General features: G+C 42.3%; 1 long non-coding RNA gene across 1 annotated transcript; it reads left to right on the forward strand.

Annotated features, from left to right (window-relative positions):
• Positions 1-219: 219 nt before the first annotated feature.
• LOC142785382 (uncharacterized) lies at positions 220-7,241 on the forward strand. The gene is made up of 2 exons (XR_012888949.1): positions 220-319; positions 6,958-7,241. It is a non-coding gene; the product is annotated as an uncharacterized LOC142785382 (long non-coding RNA).
• The last annotated feature ends 16,677 nt before the right edge of the window (positions 7,242-23,918 follow it).

Below are 23,918 nucleotides of genomic sequence, written 5' to 3' on the forward strand. Positions count from 1 at the left end.
AAAACAAGCACGGTCCTTAGGGCTACAACCTTGCATAACTACGAGCATCTATGGCCTAATTTCTGTTAGAACAGAATGGGGAGGCTGACAATCTGCGACAGCATTTTGTCTTATCTCACATTCATTTGTTTAAGAACAAATGGCTGCGAGACAGGATGTGACTGTTACTCGCAGATAAAGGCCATTAGAAAGAAAACATGAAGCGCTCGCTAGAGAGGCCCGACACTAGGCGATGTCGTTTAGGCGACCCTTTTCCCGTTTCATATTAGAGCGTTTGTTCTCGAATTCTGAGTAATCGGTCTGCGTTGGCTTGTATACGGTGAGTGGCATTCGAAATGTGTGAGGCGTTTTTTTATGCCGTGATCCCTCTAATCTCTGCACTGGAACCAGCTTTCAAACTATTGGCCTTTTCGTGCGGCGAGCTAAGCCTTGTTTCAAAGGCACAGCAATAAGCACGTAGCGCCTGTAAGCAAGCGCAAGTGTAGGAGGGCAAATGGCATGCATGCAATTTTTTTTGCTTCACCATTTCCAACTTAGTTGATCCATTTGTATATGTACGTACAAAAACTTCGATATCATTATGAGTGACGCTGTAGTTGAGGGTGGACTGGTGGGTGGGTGCTCCGCAACATTATTTGAGGACTCCGGAAATCTTGATTATGTGGTCTTTTCTAGGCTGTAATAACGTTCCTCATAACGTGGACGCTTATCATTTTGCCGCCACTGAAATGCGACCACCGAGATCAAATCCGCGGTTTTCATATCAGCAGCCGATTGCCGTACCCACTTAATTTACCATGGCTGACTACAACGCAGTTTCATTGCGAATAACTGCTCACTTCTAGAATGTAATGTTGTACGTGTCATCATTAGGAGCCTCAACTGGGTGGCGGTAAACGGGAGAAGTGTTTTGTGAGCGCCAAACCTTCGTGGGAATCGAAGCCGCAGTGGAAGCTATGACTCTTCCAGGAGTGATACTCAGACCGAAAGCTGGAAGAGTGTAATTTCTAGAATATATTGCGAACACTGTTGGGTCTAATATTACAAGTATGCTTGTAAGGTACTCCATCTCTTGATTTTGTGGCTAATGATCGTGAATGGCTAGGGTTGAACCCGTTGTAATAAATTAGAAGCAGTCAACGACCTTCTCGTAATGCAATTTATATGGAGTGACGCCCAGTTGCAGAATTCACGTTCCCAGAGCCTGGGTTGCTATTTTACTTTTCTACAGCGTTATTTCGCGTATGTTGTACACCTCGGTGGAACGATGGCTTAGGTGCTCGGCTGCTGACCCGAAGGTCACAGGCGCGATCCTGGTAGAAGTAGTCGAATTTATATGGAGCCGAAGTGGTAGATAGTCACATACCTTGCAATGTCAGTGCATTTAAAAAAAACACCTGGTAGTGAAAACCGTCGGAGCTCTTCACTACTGCATATCTCATAATCATATCATAATTTTGGAAAGTGAAGGCCTTGATATGAGTACTATAGAATCGCGGATATCAACACAGTGTATTTTCAAATTAACGCTTTTTAAGGCACTCGTGCGCAAGATTTTGATGCACCGCCATGCCTTATTGGGGCAATACTCGGCTCACATGATTCAGACACCATGCTCGAGTTCCGTTGAATTCCTGATATTTTGTCTTATTTCATTTCTTTTCTCATTTCTCGGGATAGCTGTTACGGACACCGGTGGTGACAGACACCTGAGACATCCTCGTTGCGATCTCATGACAGCTGCTGCTGTAAAACCGGCACGCTTGCGAGCATAGTGCACCTTATTGGCCTGCAAACTACCATTCGAGATGACCATCTCAACGTCACCTTACTCGCAATAGTCGGTTTTTCGCGGCAAGAAAGGAACACAAGCTTTGACATTGGTCTCGATGATGCCGACGTCATATGGCCTGTTTTAGGTGTAATAGAAACACGTTTTTGTGTCCACATCGTTTGGTGAGTTGACCTATTGCTGGAAGTTAAGGCTCATTGGTGCTGGACGCTGAAGGTTTCTAAGTAAGCCGGAATTTGAATTTATGCAAACATATTTTCCCTGAATCACGAAGAATATATATTTGCAGAAGCCATATGCCATTTGTTTAGGGATACTTCGCATGTTACATATCTGCATAAGTGAAGCCCTCTTATCAAAATATCTCAACTGGTTCATATTTAGGTCGTTGTTTCCCTGCTTATGGGCACATTTTGGGGCTTCCATGAATGACGTGGTTAGGACGCCTGGATTAAGAAGATAAAAGCTTGCAATGAAAAATTCCGTAAACAGGGGTCGTGTGCTCGAGCTGACATATGGACGAGTGGTCTTGTCTCTAGACTCATATCCTCCTCAAATCAATTCTAGCCTTGAAGAACACGAGTTCAATTGTAAAATTGTCAGCTAGGGTGCATGACTGGTACTGACAGAGTATTCATCGCGGTTATAAATCGTGCGACAACATTGAGAATGACTCATTTGCGGCAGAATTGTACAATCATCGCCATAAGGAAATACGAGGTTCGTTTGCATTAATCTTATCAGAACAACCACGAAAAAGCATGATCATAGTATTTATGCTCAGCTGAATAAAAGTATAATGACGTGAATAATGATGGTCGGCAAAAGACAAGGAAGACAGGCATATGCATGAAACAGCAGTTGATGAAGTGCTGGTATTGTGGGTGTCAGTGATTGTGTCGTAAGCTGGGTGCACTGCAGCTCTTCATTGTTGCAAGCCAAAAAATGCTATTCGCTTGAGCTGTGCAACTAAGCCAAATTACCCAGCCAGAAAGCACACGTATTCTCCATAATTGGGTCTCTTTTCTACTAAGCGAGCATGCAGCGTATCCCCCTGGCATAGTCAGGTTTCCTTTGGTGGTTTCAAGTCCTCATTGAATTTTTTGCTAATCCCTGCAGTAATCGCAGGTGCTCTCAGTATTTTTAGTCACGACTAGTTATGTAGTTATGAGGCTCTACTACAGAAAAAAATCAGATTATGCAGAACGTTGTATAACAGTTTTGCCGTTTAAATGAACTTTATTTAGGTGAAAGACTTTGATTCCTCATGAAGCGCGAAAATAGACCGACAGTGGCATCAGCGTCCCGTGAGGGCCCCGAAGAATTATCATAACGAAACGAGATACTTAAGGATATCACAGTGACGTTACACAATGCAAAATTTCGGGGAGTTTTTGGACAGCACATGAGGACGTCACCACGTGACATAGATGACATGGTCCTCCGGCCAATGTTGCTCCGATAAATTAGGGAGTACAGTAGAAGGTGAGCTGCAAGAACTTTGTAAAGCCACGGATCTAGGAGGCTCTTTAAAGCCATGCTCTGTTCACAAATATATACGAAGAAATTGAGGCAGAATTTACGTATCGACGGACAAGAAAAGAAGATGACCTGCAGGTTCGAATCGGCTAAAGCTAGTGCGAAAGTGGCCATGTGGGTTTTGTCGCTTCACGTTCTCTAATAATACGACAATGTTCCGCATTGTACAGAGTTATTATAAATTCTTAAGGGCGTGTCTGTTGAAGCTATCATCTCATTATAATGTAAGAGACAGAGAGAGGGAAAGCAAGAGGGTTTGGCAGCCGAGTGAAAATTTGGTGGTGACAACACTATTAGGTAATTATGCAAGCAGTTTCAAAGCCCTTTTCAGATCGTAGTTTTATTTGATGGTTTCATGAGAAACGTGGCAGGTTTGCTGCGGTGCGTACTTTCAAATTTTGTCTATTTGACTTTATGTTTACGATGCAGCAAAGTGTCTCTTGTATTCGTACTGAAGCGTGTCACGACATAGAGGATCTAATGTAGCAGTAAGTACACCTTTTCATGACGTAATTCTTGAGGTTTTAAGACGTGATCTACTATGAGACAAACTCGTTTGGTCACCGCAGCTTACGCCAGACTTAGAATGCACCCAACGAGTAAAGGCGGTCATTACACTATGCTAAGTAAAAAATCGATGCATGATGGTACTTTGAATTACGCCAGCAGCGGCTTGACAAAAAGAAAATACCTGTCACCGTTCAAATTTTGTTTCTCCCCTGTGCATGAATTATATGCACCAAATTAATAGTATTATGTACGGCGAAAACTAAAGTTTGCACCTCATTATTGTCAGAACGACGCACGAGCTGGTTCCAAAACCTCCTTCCAGTTCTATGAAAATTTTCTAGGTATATCGTGACGTAGTGAACAGCGGAATAGCTTTGACCAATCCCGTTTGACTGCTCCTGTATCTTTTTGTTCAATCTCGCCCTCCTTCTAGCTAGAAGACTCACAAAGTAGCGCAACTGCACTCCAAAAAACAAACGACTAAAAGGGGTAGGTGGTTAGTCCTTCTGGGGATCAACTGATTTGAAAGCACTATTCTCTTTTTTTTTTGAAAATGCTGCAAGACGATTCATGGTTAGTCCTTGAAAGATTACTGCAAGAGAACTACGAGTTTCTCCTGAGAAAGCTAATTGTTACTCAAGTAAGTACTAACAGCTGATTTTCGGTAATAATTTCTAACACAGAAAACGTTACTCTCATAAAGTCTAATTGATGATCCCGAGAAATTATCCCTGGGAGAGGTAGTGTTACTCCTTCAGGATAAACTTATTCATTACAACAATTTTTGAAGGAACCATTGAATAATCCACGAATCATTCACCTGGCCATCGTAACCACACCGGCATGATAGCTCAGGTCAGCTGTGCTTTACTCAGCGCCAAATTATTGACTGTGTGCAGGAACAAAACGTTGCAGAGAACAATGCAATGATAGAAATATTTACCCCAAACAGTGCACCATGCGCACCAGTGGTGTTGGTTTTCGGCTGCTGTCCCTCTCCCACCTGCGAGAAACATAAATAAGTTCTTAAATAAATAGCTGAAATGCCACAACCTGATCACCTTAGCCCCAATAGTTGCGCCCTCTCATTGCTATAAAACATAACATAATGAAACTAGCCACGCAGTGCTTTTTCAGCATTTTTATTTTCAGAGTGTAATGTGTCAAGTCGAGAAAATTGAAAAGTTCACCTTGGAAATTACCAGAGGCTCGCGATTTCTAGGGTCAGCGAATCCAGAAAATGATAATCACACTTCAAAGTGATGGCATTCATTCATGAAGCTTTGAAAAACTGAGTGATTGATATGTTGGGTTTAACGTTCCAAAATTACCATATCATTATGAGAGACGCCATATGGGAACGCTCCAGAAATTTCGACCACCTGGAGTTTTTTGACGTGCACCCAAATCCGAGCACAAGGGCCTACAGAATTTTCGCCTCCATCGAAAATGCAGCCGCCGCAGCTGGGATTCAATCCCGGGACCTGCGGGTCAACAGCCGAGTACCTTTATCACTAGACCATCATGGCAGGGTAGGCTTGGAAGAAAAGAAACCGCGAAACAGTCTTGCATGTAAGATGGGGTGTTCATTTCTGGAAAGAAAAGTTGCGGTTTGCAACACGATAAACAGCCGTTTCACAGAAACACAAATGCGCGTGCTTCCACACTTACAGGACATGCAACGAAGCATGTTCTTTACAGGTATACATTGATAGTGGCTGAAGCGGCATTCGCCTTTCGCTCAATAAGAGCTAGAAAGATACCGACGAGTGAAGAACACGAGTCGCACATCTGGCTGTAGTGACTGTGACCGATTCCGGAAAAGCCCTACGCTGATAAATACACCACATACGCGCAGAAATTTACATCAGACATGCACGATTGTCCCCGCTAGCATATATAGTGAATAATATTGAACTACCTTCAAAATTTCTATAATGAACAGCGCAATAATAGGCGCCGACAAATCAATCTTTTCTCGCATTATAGCCTTCATGGTAACTGTGAGTGTGCTACCGAGCCTTGTCATCAGTTCACTGAACCCCTGCACAGGCGTTTGCCCCACTCTTCTCCCCTCATTTCCCCACGTCATGCCATCACAACACCCACAAATATAAGGGCGAGTTTCGGAACAATGAGGCGCACCTGAGCAAAAGCCATACCTTTGAAAGGCTGCTTACCCGTCACCACATGGCCTGCAGATCAAGCGTCTTTTCATCCCCTCAACCCGCCCTCTCCCATCCGATCGTGTATATGAGCCGTTCGTTCATTCGGTAATCCTTCGATTTTGCGCACGACAAGCTATTCAAAGACTTGGTCTTCTGGTGAACAAAGGACACAATTCAGGGCTAAAGTTGACGTTACTTCTCCCCTGAGCTGGTTTTTTTTTCAGAGCACGTATGCCATCTTCGTAATTACACAGTATTAAGCGTGGCTCAAAGCATTCTGCATGGCGCAATTTAATTTGATTTCAATTTGAAATATTTATTCAAGGCGATATTGCTAAGTTTGCCTTAGGGAAGAATATTGCAAGCTGAATAAATGCCTGACCAGGTCATTCTGCCGTGACGGCAAAGCATAAGATACACACGAACAAGCGTTTATGATACAGAACACACGCGTACATATTGATGTAAAATAGCCCAAGATTATACAGCGTTATGAGTAGAGTGCACAAGAACATAAACACAGCGATCTTGATTGGTATAAGTACAACGAATACAAACACATCAACAAGACTTTTGGATTAGCGATACAAGTAAACTTTTGATATATCAATAAAATACGTAAACCATTCCAAGTGAGAAACTTAAGGTGGTACATGTCTGTTCACTTTAAATCTTAAACATAAATCCTTAATCCTGCGCTACTAAGTGTGGTTCATTTGTGTTCGCTGTAAACCTTATGTCAAGGTCGTGGTATAAGTACTAAGCGTGTACAATCGGTTACCGCCATACTCACAAAGAACTCATTTTGAGATCTAGTTAAGTGCATGTCCTTAATAAGAATATCAATTCGTGGATACCATTTTTCTAGCGCGTCGATCGTGCTCTCTTTGAAGATGCAAGGTTGTGGCGCATTTAGTTACTCGCTTACGGGGCTGCTTTTTTTATCAGGGCGTCTCGCTGTTTGCTTCCTGGAATTCGTACATCAGATGGGACCAAGTGCAGAAAAACATCGATCCCACAAACTAGGAGGGCATGCAGCTTGGAAACGAGCGGCTACGTTCTGAAGCCTGCCCGTTGCGGTTTCGCCATGGCTTATGTGAACAAAAAATTATATTCTAGTTTGGAATAGCCATGGCCAGCAACGCAGCTCCTAAACGGCACACGATAGACCCCCCCCCCTTACTTTCCCCATGGCTGTTGCCTGAAAATAAAGTTTAGCTGCATGCATTAAATTTTGTGCGTCTATATTTGCTGCTTGTGCGTTATTGTGCTTTTCACAACACTGTGTTTCTCTAGATCACAGCTGATATAGTCTCTTTGAGCCTGCAGCGTAAGCAAGCACACAAATAATAAACAGTTAATATATTAATGGCTTGTGAAAGCACTTATTTCATATTAATGAAATTTGACTAGCGTTTGCAGACAAGATGTTTTTATTTGGTCGGCAACGAATTGGGATACTTATAGAGCGATGTTTCGCTATGCGCAGTCAGAAAATTCTGGTAAAAAAAAGGACGCCATGTCCACGAAGTGAATTATGTTTCAGGAGCTTGCTGCAGAGCTCAAATCTGGTAAACCATAGTACCTCCGTACATCCCCTCAGCCGTACTTTAAACACAAGCCCTATCAGGGGCAACGAAGGTTTTAGGACATTACACCACGACACCTATATTAATGATTATTATTTGATGGTAATTATAATAATATTATTATTAATGTTTTACACATAGCAAAAGTTTCTTGCAAAGCCTTCGCTCGCTGTACTCAAAAAAATAGTGTGATTTTACCGGAAGTAAAGTTGCGTCTCTTTGCATAACAGCATGCTTTCGCCGCTAAGAAAGTGGCAGTCTGAGAAGAAAAGTTTGAACAATCTTGTACAAAGTATCGCTTTTGCTACCCTTCATTTACATCGAGTGGCTCTCGAACAATGTTACTTGCTTTCGAAATGATGTTAACTTCAGGCGTAGAAGTGAATGGTAGCTCACTCTGCACAGGCAAAAATAACGGGGATTTGACAGTGATAGCAGTGTCACCTGTATACGATTTGGGAGCACCACAAGCGCGGGCCGTTAAACCATCGGTTGAACACAGCACTGACAAGAAAAACAAGAAGAAACTCTCTATTGTTTTTCCTGACACACGCTGAAAGCCACGCATGTTGAAAGCAGCCGCAAATAAATACTGCGTGCAATGTATCGACAGCACTGCGTAGATTTGCTGTTCTCCGCCTAACGCATTATTTCTTCAAAAATATAGGGAGATAATTCTGAAATTAAAAAAACACAATTTAGCGATAGTTTCCACAGAAAATTAAAGTAGCCTGAGCAAGATATTTGCGTGTTTTCCTTGCGCAGGTGTCGTCAGCCGAATTCCTCAGTTATGGCTGTTGGTTCAAGCACTCGACCAGAGCTTTCGCGTTAAAGAAAATACCTTTTGACAGTACCATCTGCCCCTCGGAAAACTCACTTGCATATGTGCCACAGGGGCCTCTGCCCACTGAGCTGAAAAAACATTCAGCTAATAAACAAGTTGAAAGACAACTTTTCTGCGGCTCGTCAAGTCCAGTTTTCCAACACAGATACACGTATGTTGCCAACGCCACATAATGGCGAGCACCCCAGTAATGTAAAACAAGTGCTTCGTCTCTAATTACGCAATTCGGACAGATAGCATAAACTAAACTGCGTCATTATATCTGACATGGGTGACTTCGCAGAGTCCTGACGCATTGAATTAAGTAACTTCTTTCAGTGAGTTGCACATTGTGAGATACAAATGAAATACAATTCCTTCCGAACGTCAATTGGTTTCTATTGCTGTAATCGACTCCCATTTGAATGGAAAAACGCACCTGCTCGAGTTCAAAAGGTGACCAACTACGTCTTGCGGCTGTTTCATGACACGTTTTGAAGCATCTGCATTGCTGCTATAGTAATTTGCTTCTTCGATAAAGACAAATCCCTAAACTGATTTACCAGTCTACTTACATCATTCTGCGATGCCAATCTCTAGATAGCTGACAAGAGTAATCTTGTCGGAATAAGGGTTCTGTTTCTAGGTAAGGTACCTGACGACTAAACAAAGGCATTAAGACAAGAATCAGTCGAACAAATTGAAGAAATGCTCAGGTAGTTTATACGCAATCTTTTCAAATATTTCTGAGCTATGTGGTATATTTTTAGGCAGTCGCGGGTGATTAAGAGACAAAAAAAATGTTTCATAGAAATTACAATGAATGCGTCATTGCAGTATACAGTGAAGAATGATTGGGTTTATCATAATCGTGTGAGAGTCAGTTCGTGTCACCACGTTCGGGCTCTTCTGGACTGCAAATTGCCCTACGAGCTCAGCATCAATGCTCCTTTCAGTAAACGACAATGCTCAATCACTAAACCGATTCTATTTTACTAAAGTGCTCCCGATCAAGAAATTTATGATCTATTTAAGGAGTGGGAATCTCTTGTACGCGCCCAAAACCGATTATAAACTCGCTGGTGGCTTTTTGGCCACTGGTTCGTCAAAAAAGATGGCGGTACTCTGCTGTCGGCACAACATTATCGTAATATTTGCGAGTATCACCCGTATGTTCAAATTTTTTATAGTATTAAATATACGTTTAGTGTTAGAGCGTTTGAAAGTGTACTAGAAGTAACGTTACCGTGCCGCAAACGTTGGTTGCGGAGAGAACCTTTTAGTATAGCAGCATAATTTTTGCGCACTGAAGCCGTGAATGCGGCATGATCTAGCGGTGAGTGTACTACAGCTTTTTATTATTTGTCATAAAATTATTTAAATATGCACCACGCACCAAAGACGAAAATGTATTTGTTGCAGATGTTTTCAAAGCGATCATTTTGTTAGAAATACGAACGTTTGAACTCGAAAGCGACATCACTAAGTTATTCCTAGTATTTGGTCGTTTAAGCTACAAGAAAGAAAGCCAAATCATTTAAAAGACCCATTTACTGCGAACGTAGTGAATCCTTCATCTGCAGAGCCAGCTTCAGCTCGAAGTAGGCGTCTAAAACCACCATTGATATATCCGTATAAGATGTATCAGAAATACCGTGTTTTCAATGGCAACAATAGCCCTTTTTATACAAAGTCCACGGCCCCTGTTTTCTAAGTGCTCGATGTGCCAGGCCTTGCTCACTGTGCCAGCTCGGGTAGAATATGTTGCTTTGCTGTAGGACACAAGATATAGGCCACAATATGGCGAAGTCTCCTTGCAGGCTATTCGCAAGAATTACAGCTTCACCCTTTGTGACACCAGCCCTCTCGTCACTTTCAAATGCGTTAGGCAAACCCCGACCATTATGTCTGGAAAGCAGCTGTAAAAACAGCTTCTAGCCATATCCACGAGCGAGTGACAATTTGCTGTGGCGCAGTAGGTACGTACGTAAAATACTTCTCTTTGAATGATACGGCGCTTGATGAAAACATATCAGTATGATAGTGCGAGCAGGATAGTGATATACCTGACGAAAGCGGCTGCAGCTGTTCTGTCAAGTGGTTTTTGCAGGATCGAGCTAGCTGAATTTCGTACTTCACCTAGTGCTATCATATTCTGTGTTACTACGTTGACGCGTTTACCTGAGTTACGATTGAACATTAAAACCAGCTCGAAGCGTTCGATAATTTCGTCCTCTCTCTACCATACATTGATTCAGCTAAATTTTTTTAGCACACCTACTTAAAGAACTGTGAGAAGCCTCTGACCTTTGATCTGAATATATTCAGAGCCGTCGTGTCATGTTAATTGTACTCATAACCTACATAACTCCAAGCATTTAAAGAAGAAGCCGCCTGTGCATTTATTTGCTTACACAAATGACTAATCGGTACAGAAAATTTATACTATGCTGCCATGTAAATGTTCGCAACAAATTATTTATTCTACAAGCTGTAGGTTGAACCAAAAAATTCATATAAAGCCACAAAAAATAGAATGAATGAATGAATGAATGAATGAGCTTTCCTACGGCTTTTACGGCATAGAACTAAAAGTGTCATTTGTCTGACCAGTTTCCTCACCCACGAAAGATCCTCATCATCCTCAGCTATGGTGCGACATCGATAAATTATAGAGAAAATAAATATTTTGTTTAAATTATTACTACAAACAAAATGGCCAACTGGCCTCACACGCCACGTTCAGAAAGAAGGTTTTTTGCTATATAAAAAGTGTGTTTCTCACGGGCATAGCACCTATGCATGACGATCGTTTTTGTGGTTGACCCCCATATTTTGCTTCACTGGTCAGCCAATAAAAAGCGTGCTTGAATACTTTTTCGTCTTGACGCTGCCGTTTTCGAAAGTGTCCCTAATTTTTCGTGCCTATTCAAGTGTACAAATAGCATAGCCGAGAACAATATTTAAAATCTGCGAGAATCATCTATAACACCAGGATGTCTACTTTATGGCATGTATGAGAGCGGGGAGAGTTGTATCTATGGACTGTCTGACAACCTAAGATGTCGTTTGTCATTGTTTTTCACTTTAAGTGTTGAGCTTTGATACTGTGAGTGTTACAGGCTCCTGCAATCAAGGCAACAATGGTTTGTAGACTTCATTCTCTCAGGTGAAGACCAGGTAATAATAAGGAGTGTGCGACAAACTGAAAAAGTTGGAATTATATACAAAAGCTAAATACCACTTGCGTTTTCATTCACAACAACACTTTCTGACAGTCATGTAGTTGTATCATCTATCTCTATTTTATTTTTCTGTTAATATGATAGCGCAATCAAAACTAAATTACGCAGTGCACGTGTCTGAATTTGTGCTAATTTTGTGAGGATACTTTTTATTTCATTAGGATGAAGTGAGCCGCGCAATGAAAGCCTTTTATTTGACTCTGTAAGAGAAATGCATGGAAGAAGTTACGTCGGCTGTGGAAAAGATGAACCTGCCGTGTTAGGTTTCAAGAAAATTTCTGCCTTTGCTCGTTCCACTCAATCAACGTTTTGCGAGAAATCTTAATGTGCAGTGGTATTTTGCTTTAAAGAAGAACGACGTGCATTTTTAACATCGAAAATATCGGGCTCTCTAGAATCTTCTGCTGTAAAAGCTTTTCACATTGAAAGCAAAGTCAGTTCATGCAAGCATCCCGCTACATGTAGTGTTAATGCACAGAGGACTGCTTATGAGCAACGCCCGCTAGAGTGAAAGTGATGCCTCCACAGAAAAAGCGCCCTGCTTTGAGCATACGCTGCCACATTTCTGTGCCTACTTCTGCTGCCTCACTCTCCCTTTTCCTTTTTGGCATGCTAGAGGAGTTCGCCAATAACCATTTGGTTCACGCAAGCCTCGTATTCCGTGCTTCAAAGAGTGCAGTCATGGGAGACTGCTGTTCAAGGTTGTTTGCTAGAGTCTCGAACTTTCGATGCATTTGCAACGACATGCCATTCCAGCAAAGGCATCCTACGCATTCTTCTTGATGTCCCCTTTCCCTTGTGTCTCGTTCTGAATAAAAAAATCATCCCGCCGAATATAACAAGGAACAGACAACTGCTGAGCTGCCTGATCGCTTTTTGGTAACCGCCGCTGTGGCACTGATGTCTTGCCGAGAAATAGAATGTTGGCTCAGTGAACGGTGACTCGATCTGTAAGAAAGAAACTTCGGCCACCTACTTTGCAAGTTTGTGTAATCACTGATTACACAAAAACTAGAAAGATAAAATTTCATACAAGGGATAAAATCGACACTTCTTCAACAAGGAAACTGGACGTCATGTCAACTTCGCTAAATAGATCTTGAAATTCTATGCGTGTACCTTTTGTGTCCTGCTTTCCTATAGCATAGGCATTATTCTAAGAGGTACTAACACTTCACCACTCCAGATAACAGCGCGCCTTCAGAGCCCTATTGCATGCTCCTATATACTTTTTTCAAAGAAGCTTCATTTATTTATTCAAAAATGCACAGTTTATCTAGGATTCTTATCATTATTCAGATAAGAAACCACAAGGCTGATTTTACAGAGATAATGCAAGCGTACAAAAATATTTCCCCGCTCTTTCGAAATAAATGTATCATACATAACACGGTATTTGAGTTTTAAAGCAGCGATATTAACAGACTTGTAAACATGTGGCAATCCAATTTGATTGATCCAATATTTATTCACCGCATCGCATGCATGCATAGAAGCTGGAGGGCACTTCTACTTTGACTTACGGGTCATGAACGCCAATTTATTAAATACTTGTTAGGATCGAATTCTTAGAACTTCTCAATCGTCACACTGATTTTGTGTGCCAGCAAGATGCGCATAACGGTACAATTAACGGCGACGTACTGAATCCGGCCACAAACAAAGTTCTTGCTTCAAACAGTGCTGAAAATTTATTAAGCAGGTGGTTCGCTCAAAACAACTGCTCAAAACTTGTTAGATGCTTTGTAAAGAAGCCGTTGTGAAGTAATCTTTGGGCGGGTGCAATTTTTATTATCAACAACATGCAGAAAAGATGTAGCCGGGTTTGCCGGGTTATTCGTTATGACAATTTGGAAGTGCAAACAAACGGGACAAAGTAACAAGGTACACAATATATATATATATATATATATATATATATATATATATATATATATATATATATATATATATATATATATGCCTTTATTCTTTTGAAATTTTAAAAAAACTTATCTTCAATCATTTCACAGTGGCTTGCATTGCACGTTCACATATCACTAAGATTGTTGTCATACTGCCATGCAATGTCATTACACCACTGCGTTTCTACATCTATTAACTACATATAAGCATGGTACCCCGTCACAGTACATGCAAGGGAATCTTGAACCCTGTCTTCAGTATGTGTGTGCCCTTCAGCTTTTCCCAATTTTTATTTTTTAATGTTTTAAGCACATGAGACTTTATGATGCGCATTGAAATGCTAACCAGCGCAGTTGGTGCTGACCTGTTATTGACAGGAGCTTTTAAAGCCACGTATGAATTCTTGCCACATTACTCTGACAAAAGCTGGTCCACCAGCTGAAAACGTAAAGTAGAGATGCCTCCGTGCAAGTTTCGTAGTCTCTTTCTTGCATAAAATACGTCGGGTCCAGCGTATATATATATATATATATATATATATATATATATATATATATATATATATATATATATATACTACATACTGCACACGTTGCATTCGAGTAGGTATACCACATTAGAGAAATTGCATGTTAAGTTTCTTCCTATGTTAATCGAAAACTTGGATTGTGTGCTGCTTGCTTTGTGTGTTTCTCGCATTCACGATGTCTTTTTGTAAAGCGATGCGAGAAACACACAAAGCAACCACCACACAACCCAAGTTTTTGATTAACATACGAGGATGCCTAACATGCGATTACTTTATTGTGGTATACGTACTCGAATGCAACGTGTGTAGTATGCAGTACCTCAGACAAACAAAACACCATTTAGGATTCGCTTCAATATATACAGAGCCCATGCAAAATCAGCCCCAAGTCTACCCCTATCAAAACATCTCAATCTTCTCGACCATACATTCAACAAACTATTAGTAAGGCTCATTGAGACGGTATTTATATCAAACTTAGAACGTGAACAACGAGAGTCATACCTTATCCACCGATTTAGCACTTTCAATAAAGGAGTAAATGAGAATTCCGGTACATTTGTAGCAATTAAAGCGTTAGAAAAGAATAACAGCAATATTGAAAAAGTAACTGAGTACACGGCACTGCAGCTGCGAAGGGCATTGGACAACTCAAAATAATTCCAAGTGTAACTACTCTTCCTAAATACAGCTGTCCTCTGTTTTATTTTTACCTCACTATCCACTCAATTATGCCAAACATGACATGCCCAACAGCAACCCTCTGGAGTCGGGAAGTCCCTACTGCACGTGTAATCTAGAAGCGGGCAAGAATTGCCCGCTTCTAGATTACACGGGCAGTAGGGGCCTTGACCGCATTATTGAACAGACAAGGAGGCTAGCCATGTTGGAGTCAGCACCACCAGATTTCTTTGCAATCCTTCATAAGACATGTATTATTTCTGATACCTGCCGCGTAGCACTATTGATAAAAATCCTGCAGATACGATGAAATGAATTGCCAGGCCAAGAACGTGGATATTGCAGGCTTCGTGTAGCGGCTGCTGATTTAAAATAACAGTAGAAACTACAGTCACAGCCTACGACATCCATACTTGTTTACAACCGACATGAACTTTGTTTTTTCTGTGGAGATTTCGAGACCAATCTGAGTGCACCAGGTGTGAGTTACGTCGAGTGCCTCTTGTAGAGCTTGCTCTTTAGAGCTGATTTCAGGGTGCACGGTCCCAAGAGTGTTGTCGTGTACATACACATAGTTATTTTGCGTGGTGTATTACCGCGAGCTTGCATGTTAGTGGGAGGAGGGCCACGTTAAATGAACTGGTATGAACACATATCCTTGCGGGACACCTACAATAGAAACAAACTTGTTTAACTGGCTAACCACCTAGGCGAATGGATAAGCATGGATTGTGTAGAAAGGCTTTCACGAATGCGCAAAGTCTAGTGAAAAATTTTGAACAGTGAAGAGATACCACTATAGCCACTTTTGTTTCTTCACATTTACACTGCAATTACTTCCAAATACATCCGCTATGCTTTTCTTAGCATCAATGTTTTTTTATTCCATTCTATGAATTGTACCTTACAAAGCATATTAAGACCTTAAAAGTATCCTTTCCTTCATTCTTCATTAATCGAATGCACGTTGATTGCTATCTCTCTCTCTTTCTTTATCTCTAGCTGTCCACGTCTGTTTTTCACGTTCGGTTGATAAGGTGAATTTTGCTATATTCCTAAATTCTGTTACCCTGGCCGTCAACAGACCCTTCGTATTTACGGTGGCCAGTTTTCATCCAACAATCTATCCAATGTGCTTCGTGAGATTCCCTGTTGTCTTATCCCAGCTTTGCCTCTTTACCCGCAGCTTTGCCTCTTTGCATATCCTGCAAGGCAAACATATACCCCTTGTCATTACCGCTGAGATGTTTGATTGTTCTTGGATAATGCGATCTTACATTATCTTCCGCTTTGCCCCTGCTTTCGCGCAGATTTCTGTGCTATTTCCTCAGCTATCTTATAACATCATTATTATAAGCTTGACTACGCTCACTGCAGGACAAAAGCTTATCCCATGATCCGCCAATCAGCTTGGTTTCGTGCTTTTTATTACTGCGTTATACCTGCAAACTATTTATTTTCATCAGCCCACCTAACTTTCTGTCTGCCCTTCATGCGTTTGCTTTCTATGGGAATATAGTGAGTTACCCAACGACCAGCAATTACCCTGCCTATGTGCTACGTGCCCGACTCATTGCCATTTATTCGCCTTTTTTACCCCATGCAAATTGCTAGTGATGTTGTCTTTCTTATCTCATGCTCCAGACGTCTGGTTTTTAAGGGCAAACCTCCTCTTAGTATAACCTTGTCCTGCGTCAGGCATAACTAGCCAGACAGACAGACTGACAGACAGACAGACAGACAGACAGACAGACAGACAGACAGACAGGCAGGCAGGCAGGCAGGCAGGCAGGCAGGCAGGCAGGCAGGCAGGCAGGCAGGCAGGCAGACGCACAGTCGGACGGAAAGACAGATAGACAGACGGACGGACCGACAGAGCATCAATAAACAGACACACACAAGCAGACACATAGACGGACATACAGACACATGCACAGAGGGACACACAGACAGACACACGGACAGACACACAGACAGACAGATGGATGGACACTCAACCCCATTCACTAAAAGGATATGCTGGGATTTTAATTGTGCCCAGTGCCCTTTTTTCGCTTTTATTCTTTGTTATTTACAGCAGTTTGGAGCGAAGCCTCCTGAAGGCTCGCACAATGTCCGTCGTTGCCACCGTTGTAAGTCCCAGTCGTCCGTTCTTCTATACCGTACATAGAGCGCCCACAGCATGTATGGACCATGAACCACACTCTCCATGTAACTTCGGTGTACCTGTCCATCCGTCCGTCCGTTAAACCATCTATGCCTAACTTCATCTTTTTTGTCCATCACTTCGATCAGCGCTCGTCTTTCCATCCGTCCGTGCATCCATGCATTTATCCATTTTTCTCTCTGCTCAGCTGTACAACTATCTGTTCGTCCATGTATCTGTCTATTCGTTCGTCCGTTCATCTCTCCGTCTGTTCTTCCATCCTTTATACTAGTCGGCGATTTCAATGATGACATTATGACTCTTAAGACCAAGCTTCGCTGCACCAGTACAATTTAGTTTGTGAATTGGCGGCCATTTTGAATTAACTTTTCATATATTTTTCTGTTAGCTACAATACTTCTATTCATTGCCTTCGAGAGCTCCACAGCTCTATTTCGTCTTTTGTATTTGATGCTTTCATACTGTATTATTTCTTAGTTCGGGTTTCTACTCCAGACAAAGCTGTCCAGTGTCATGTATGACAACTGTTCCTGTGAATTTAAGAGCACGTTTCATAGTTGTCAGATTATCCTTTCACGTAGGTGCTCTGAAGCCGAGTAAGTGTTTCGAAGCAAAATTTCGAAGTATTCTACATTTAATCTCACCACTAACTGATTAGTTTGCTTCTCAAGTCTCACTTTCTGTCGTCCTTAGTTTGTGCAACTATGAGACTTTATTCTCGTATGACCATTTCGTAATACCTTATGAACCATCTTCACATCCCGCACGATGCCAGGGTATGTCCACAGTCTATTGGTTAATTCATTTTCCATTTGGTCCTGTAGGCTACTGTTCTTTACCTTGTAGTTCTTCCATTCGGGGTGGAAGGTATTGAAGATCTCAGAATTCTGCGAACTCCACTGTCAGCTTCCTTCCGAGAGCAATAGAAAAACAATAACAACTGTAACCTCAAGACAAAAGAGCAGCGTGGTTGTGGAAACAAGCGGGTGGCAATGATAATATCAGTTTCAATTAGAAAAAAGCCGGCATGGGCAGTGAATGCAGCAGGTCGGTAAAATTGCCACTATTGTATAAGAGCTACTGACAATATTTAAAAAAAATATCACCATCATATCCACAAAGTGAGTGAAATTAGAGCTTGCTCTGAGTTGTACGGGGTGTTTAGAGTTGCGTTACAATCTATGCTGGCAGCACAAATTAACTTCTGAAGGTGAGCAATGTGCAATATCAACACAGCATGAGTTTGTCGAAACTAGAAGGTTGTTTTCATTGCATAGCATAAGCAGTGCAAACTCTTTTCAATGAAACAACGAGTATGCTCTCTTCTAGATGGCATAACATTGACAGTACCCTTTGTGAGTGCAGTATGAATCTTCTCTGAAGGTAAATTTGCTAGGCAATGAACCTGTCAGAGTCAATAGAGAAGTATTCCTGCAATAAATTTGTTTTCTATGATATCAGCGAAGTCGTTCGTCGCCGACGCTTGCCGAACAAAAGTGGTATTCCGTCTTCGATAAACAAGCTCTGTGTCTTGAAGTTTTATCGAGAGGCAGTGCGAACGCAGAGTGGCCCGAAACATGCAACAGCTCAAGGAAGAATGGATAATATTGGTGGAAACGCCAGCAACACAAAAAGAAAGCAGAAGCAACGGAGGAAAAAAAGAAGGACATGAAAGATGCTGTCCCTTGTTCTTTTTTTCATTTCAGTTGTTTTTGTTTTCTTTCAATGCTGGTGGCATTCCCATTAGGACTATGTACCATTTTGGCAGCAGCGCTGTATAAACAAATAAAAAATCAAAAAAGAAATTGAACTTCGGCATCTCGAACCAAATTAAACGTCATGAAATCATGCAAAGGTATAGTTATGCTTTATTTTGGACAATGCAGCTAGATAGGAGAGAAAAGCGAGCCAAGGAAAAGATATTATTAAAATCATCCTGGCCAAAATTAAGAATAACGACTGGGAATGGGCAGGCAAGACAGCGTGATGGTAAGGGAAATATTTCAGATAAAGCTTGATGAACTGGATGCCAAGAGAAGGCTGGTACTCAAAGGCTAGATGAAAAGCTAGATGATAGTGAAGTTTTTATGAATAACATAACCGCTGCCTGCACAAGACTTCATATTGGTGGAACATATGGCGTGATCAGGCTGTTGATGATGACCAAAGTTACGTTGCCTACGCATTCCCTGAACGCCTAGCTGTTGGTCTGGTGGGTCATCCTTTAGATACGCAGCACCTCATTTGCTTAGGCTGCTGGCGTGTTTGTCGCCGGAGCCCGTAAATGTGTTTCCTGTCATCCCACATCCCACTTTCTCAAGAAAACCTCGTAAGAACGTGTTCTCACATGTGAGAGACAGCGCCACCTGAGCGTCCCCTAGAGGTGAATCTAAAAAAGTTTTGCCAAATCTGAGGTATCAAGGTGATTGATAACACGCAAAGCTTGCCGAGGAAAGGGGACTGTGGTATGGTGTAATCTTTTTAACCATACTAAATTACTAAATTGCGCTAAACATATATACAAATGTTATACGCACAGGCATGTACGTTGAACAGTCGCACATCTTTTATATAACCCATCTCCAGAGCATCTTCACGTAGGTGGACAGATAGACAAAAATATGAATATGTTTACACTAAAGCACTCAAATTTTCTGCAGTACGCATAGAAATGCTTCTCATTGGATACAGCTTGTTCGCTTAGTAAAAGCTTCATTCTTGGATAAACGCTGAATATAACATTGTCGGTACCAATAAGAGAACTCTGTCCTGTCGCTGTTATACACGCGTCTCAAACGTGGCGCTACTGCTATACCTAGGTCTAACGTTAGTAAAACTGCATAATTCTAGCTTAAGAAGTGCTGAAGTAAATGCAATTGCATTGTTTTGCTTATATGACGTGGAAATGCATTTAAGGTCTTTCTTGTAAAGTACGCTGCACACTGAATTCAGCTTGCCGTCCTCAGCGCCAGCATATATTCTGTCAAAAAGAAAGTTTCCTGCACAAGCGAGGCAGCCAATAGTTTCAACGCCCAGCGCGTTCAACAAAGTTGCCTCAAGTACCTTTAAAATAGCGTCTCAATTTTTATGACTGTCTGCTTCATATCTCTATTCTGCATTAGGTTTTATGAAAAAGACATCTTTGTTGCTTGAAATCAGTTTTCATATTTTCCCCGACAGTCGGACATGTTTCGGTACAAGATGTCAATAACAATGAAAAAATAATGAACAAACTTTGCGAATACTTGCTTTTTGTCCAGCTAAAGTCGAACGGAGACTGTTTGTAATCAGTTCATGCGTATATCCGCCGGTCATACACCGAAAGTGAAATACCTTGAATCAATTATGGGCCCTAAAATGTCACCTCCTTAACAGGAATAGGAACAATGTTTTTTATGCTATCTCTGCTCTTGCCTATAACTTGTTGTATATATTTTTCATCAAAATTAGAGATGCTAGAAAAGCCCAATGAAAAAAGGAAATTATCAATGCGTGTCGCCCTTTCTCTGAGAGCAAGTGTACCGTAGTTCCCTATCTTGAGCGTCACATTCACGGACGTGCTTGCTAGAGGAAATTTCTTATTAAGATACGAAAAGTCAGAAACATAAAGGCAAAATTTTGGACACCGATGCTTGAAGACGCATATGCTCAAATTTACGGACACTTTTTCTTGTTTTCAGACTTTCGTTTTTACAAGCTGAACGCCACTTACGATTTAAAAATATTCACAGCCTATACTACATTCGAGGCATATTGACAACTGAACCCAACAAACTAGCAGGTCGCCCTCCTAAATGTGCATTTGCAGCTCAGGTTTCGTAAATAAGGATTCTGCATCATAGTGTGCTGTATAGAACATGTGATTTTATTAGAGAAAGTCTACATAACAAGATCTATATTTGTTCAGTCTCCTTGCATAAGTCACATCTTCTGTGATTTGTCCAATTTGTAACGTGCTGATAAGGTTTCGTTCCCTGGAGCATCACAATAATAATTACAAGAAAGTCTATTGAGTGAATCATCTTAATTAGAAGCGTTAAACTGGCATCAACATTTAATGAACCCGTGGTTTTGAGTTTTCCTCGTCCCCGCTCATTCAACAGCCGGCGTTTCGCTCCCAAAAGCCAACAGTATTTACCATCTTTGCCTTCAGCTTGAAGCGAATCACGCTAGCTCCTACTATGGGACCATGTGGGGATGCGATACAGTGCTAGTGTACTCTTTTGTTTCCATTCGTATTTTTCCGTGTTTCTTTCATTGGTATGCGGAGTCGTGTATATTTTGTGTACCGATAATTTTACCCACATCACATTCACGTTAATTACAGTGTGTTTGCTGAAGAAGAACCTCTGAGAATGAAACATACAAGACTCCACACAATAAGCCCTCAACGGGAACATTGACCTCCATTTGGACATCGCAAATCTGAAGGTTCGCTTCTTTGTCGGTTTTGGTGGGGGGTTACGTTCACAAAAGCCTATACAACCCTATCGAAGTGAGCGACAGTGTGAATTCGAAGTCAGTGGCTTTGACCCTCTGTCTGTTATGCCGTTGCCCTCGATTTGCCTCCCAGAGACACAAACATTGTCACGTGTTACGAAAATTGGATGAAGTGATGTAGTTGCTTAAAAAATGCGAGCATAGCAGACGACCGCGCGACATCACCTGGAAGATGACAAGAATGAAGGGGCATTGCTGCGCGCCCATTGAAGAAAGAAGAGGAGACGCTCACGGAGAACGAAGCTGTTCGGACGCCGACAAGACGATGCAAGGGAGCCAGGGTGAACCCGCAACTACGCGCGAAGTTCGAAAGGCCGGGTTCCTGTCCTCGAGCCATTGACGTTCTTGGGGCAAGGCGTGTAGGCGTGGCCAGGCACGAGTTCTGGGTGAGTGGTCCTGCGGACATCTCCGGTACGGCGAGCACCCTCGAAAAGACCGGAGCTACCGACCACGTCCAGCGAGCCGACTTCACTGACAGTGTGTGACTACACCTAGACATGTTGATTCCCTCTACAATGGTATGCTGACCTGGCACCGAAGCGACGACTGCATTTGAGCACGAACGGGACCCACTTCAAGACACCGGGCTACGGCACAGGCTGTGAGACTGTTTACTCTTTTCTTTTGTGTGTGAAACGCATGCGTGTACTACCTATAGTACTGTATGTGCAATAGGTTTTTGTCCAATTTAACTTCCTTTTCTTTTCCTCACTGTCTCCAATTTCCTCGCGTCACACGCTTTGCTACGGGACGAACCTAAGCACGACATATCTGGCGTTCACGACAGGACTACTTTCGTTACATCTAAGAAAAGCATCACATCGTATATGTGTGTGTGACGGTCGATGATGGAGGCAGATAAGCTGGCGACAACCGGAAAGGAATTGTGGTTAAGTGGTTCAGCACTAAAAGATTGGATGAACCCAGAACGCGCACGCGAAAACGAGGCGCGTGACGCTCGTCTGGCGGAAGAAAATTCCGCGAAAAAAGCCGAAGCAGAGGCAGTCGGAAAATTGAAAGCAGAGAAGAAGCTGTAGGGCTGAAGCTAAGGTTGCATCAGTTCGGTGCGACAGCAGGCTGCACAACTATTGGGCAGCTTACTGAGGGTGCGCCCGTAGGCGCCACGCAGAGCTATCAAAGTCCACATTACTCATCACAGCCTTTAACAAGGAACGCGATGAGCTGGACGCATACATACAGCGATTTTAGCACGTCGCTGCTAGTCAAGACTGGCGGCGAGACGAATGGGTCGTATCACTAAGCCTTTGCTTGACCAGAAAAGCCTTGAGTGTAGTTGGTAGGATGACACCTAAACATGCCACAGACTACGTAACGTTGAAGAAACCGCTACTACAACGCTTTGGGTTCACAGAAGAAGACTACGGGACAAAACTTCTATCAGCCAAACCAGATCATTCTGAAACGCGCACGTAGTTTGCCGGGCGTCTATTAGGTTATTTCACTATTGGCAAGAAATGGCCAAGACAGACCAGACCTACGATGCTCTGCGAGAAAAAATTGTCTCGGAGCAATTTCTTGCACAATGCCATAAGAAACTCACTGTGTTTCATAAAGAAAAATCTGTGAAAGCCTTCAAAAACTTGCGGAGGGTTCAGACCACTATTTGGAGGCCCAGGGGATGATTAACCTTGGCAAATGTAAGGGTGATATCCTGAGCAAGCCTCCAGGTTAAACTCGAAAGTCTGAGTGGCAAGACAATGAAGAGATTCCACAGTGCTTCCTTTGCAACAAGACGGGTCACAAAGCTGCTTATTGCTGGACCAACACAAAGGGCCCAGGTACAAAGTCACCCTTTTAAGGAAAATGTCGCCGCACTGGGCATAAAACACCTGACTGCTCCAAAAGGCCAAGAGCGTTGAGAAGGCCTCATGCTCTTTTCAACAAAGAGATGGAGATAAAATAATTATTTCACAGTCGCAGGCTTTCATTTGTGTTTCTTATTGTTCGGAGTGCGCGGAAACGCAACCAGCCAAGCTGAGGAAAAATTGATGCCCACGGGCGAAGGTGTACTTGAAGGACATCCCGCGGCAGTACTGCGAGATACTGACTGCGATTCAACTATTGTCGAAAGGTCTCTTGTGACGGATAGCAAGCTGACTGGAAAGATTTCCTCGATTTACCTCTTAGATGGACGGTGGATGAAGCTGCCTGAAGCACACGTGGGAAATTTTTTACCTTTCTTCACTGGCAAAACTCGAGCCCTTTGTATGGATACTCCTTTATGTGATGTTGTCGTGGGAAATGTGGAAGGTGTTCGAGATGCCCACAATCCCGATAACAATTGAAACAGCCGTCTTTACACCCGGACCACTGCACAAGAGTATTCTGGTGCAGAAAATTCTGGTTCGGCGCACGGACCTTTGTATGCAAAGACTTCGATGTCGGCTGCAAGAAAAACACGTTTCATGACAAAAGTTGCACCAGTAAACTGACAGGCAGGGAATCCATA

Source organism: Rhipicephalus microplus, chromosome 2 (assembly GCF_043290135.1).
Source record: "Rhipicephalus microplus isolate Deutch F79 chromosome 2, USDA_Rmic, whole genome shotgun sequence".
NCBI lineage: Eukaryota > Metazoa > Arthropoda > Arachnida > Ixodida > Ixodidae > Rhipicephalus > Rhipicephalus microplus.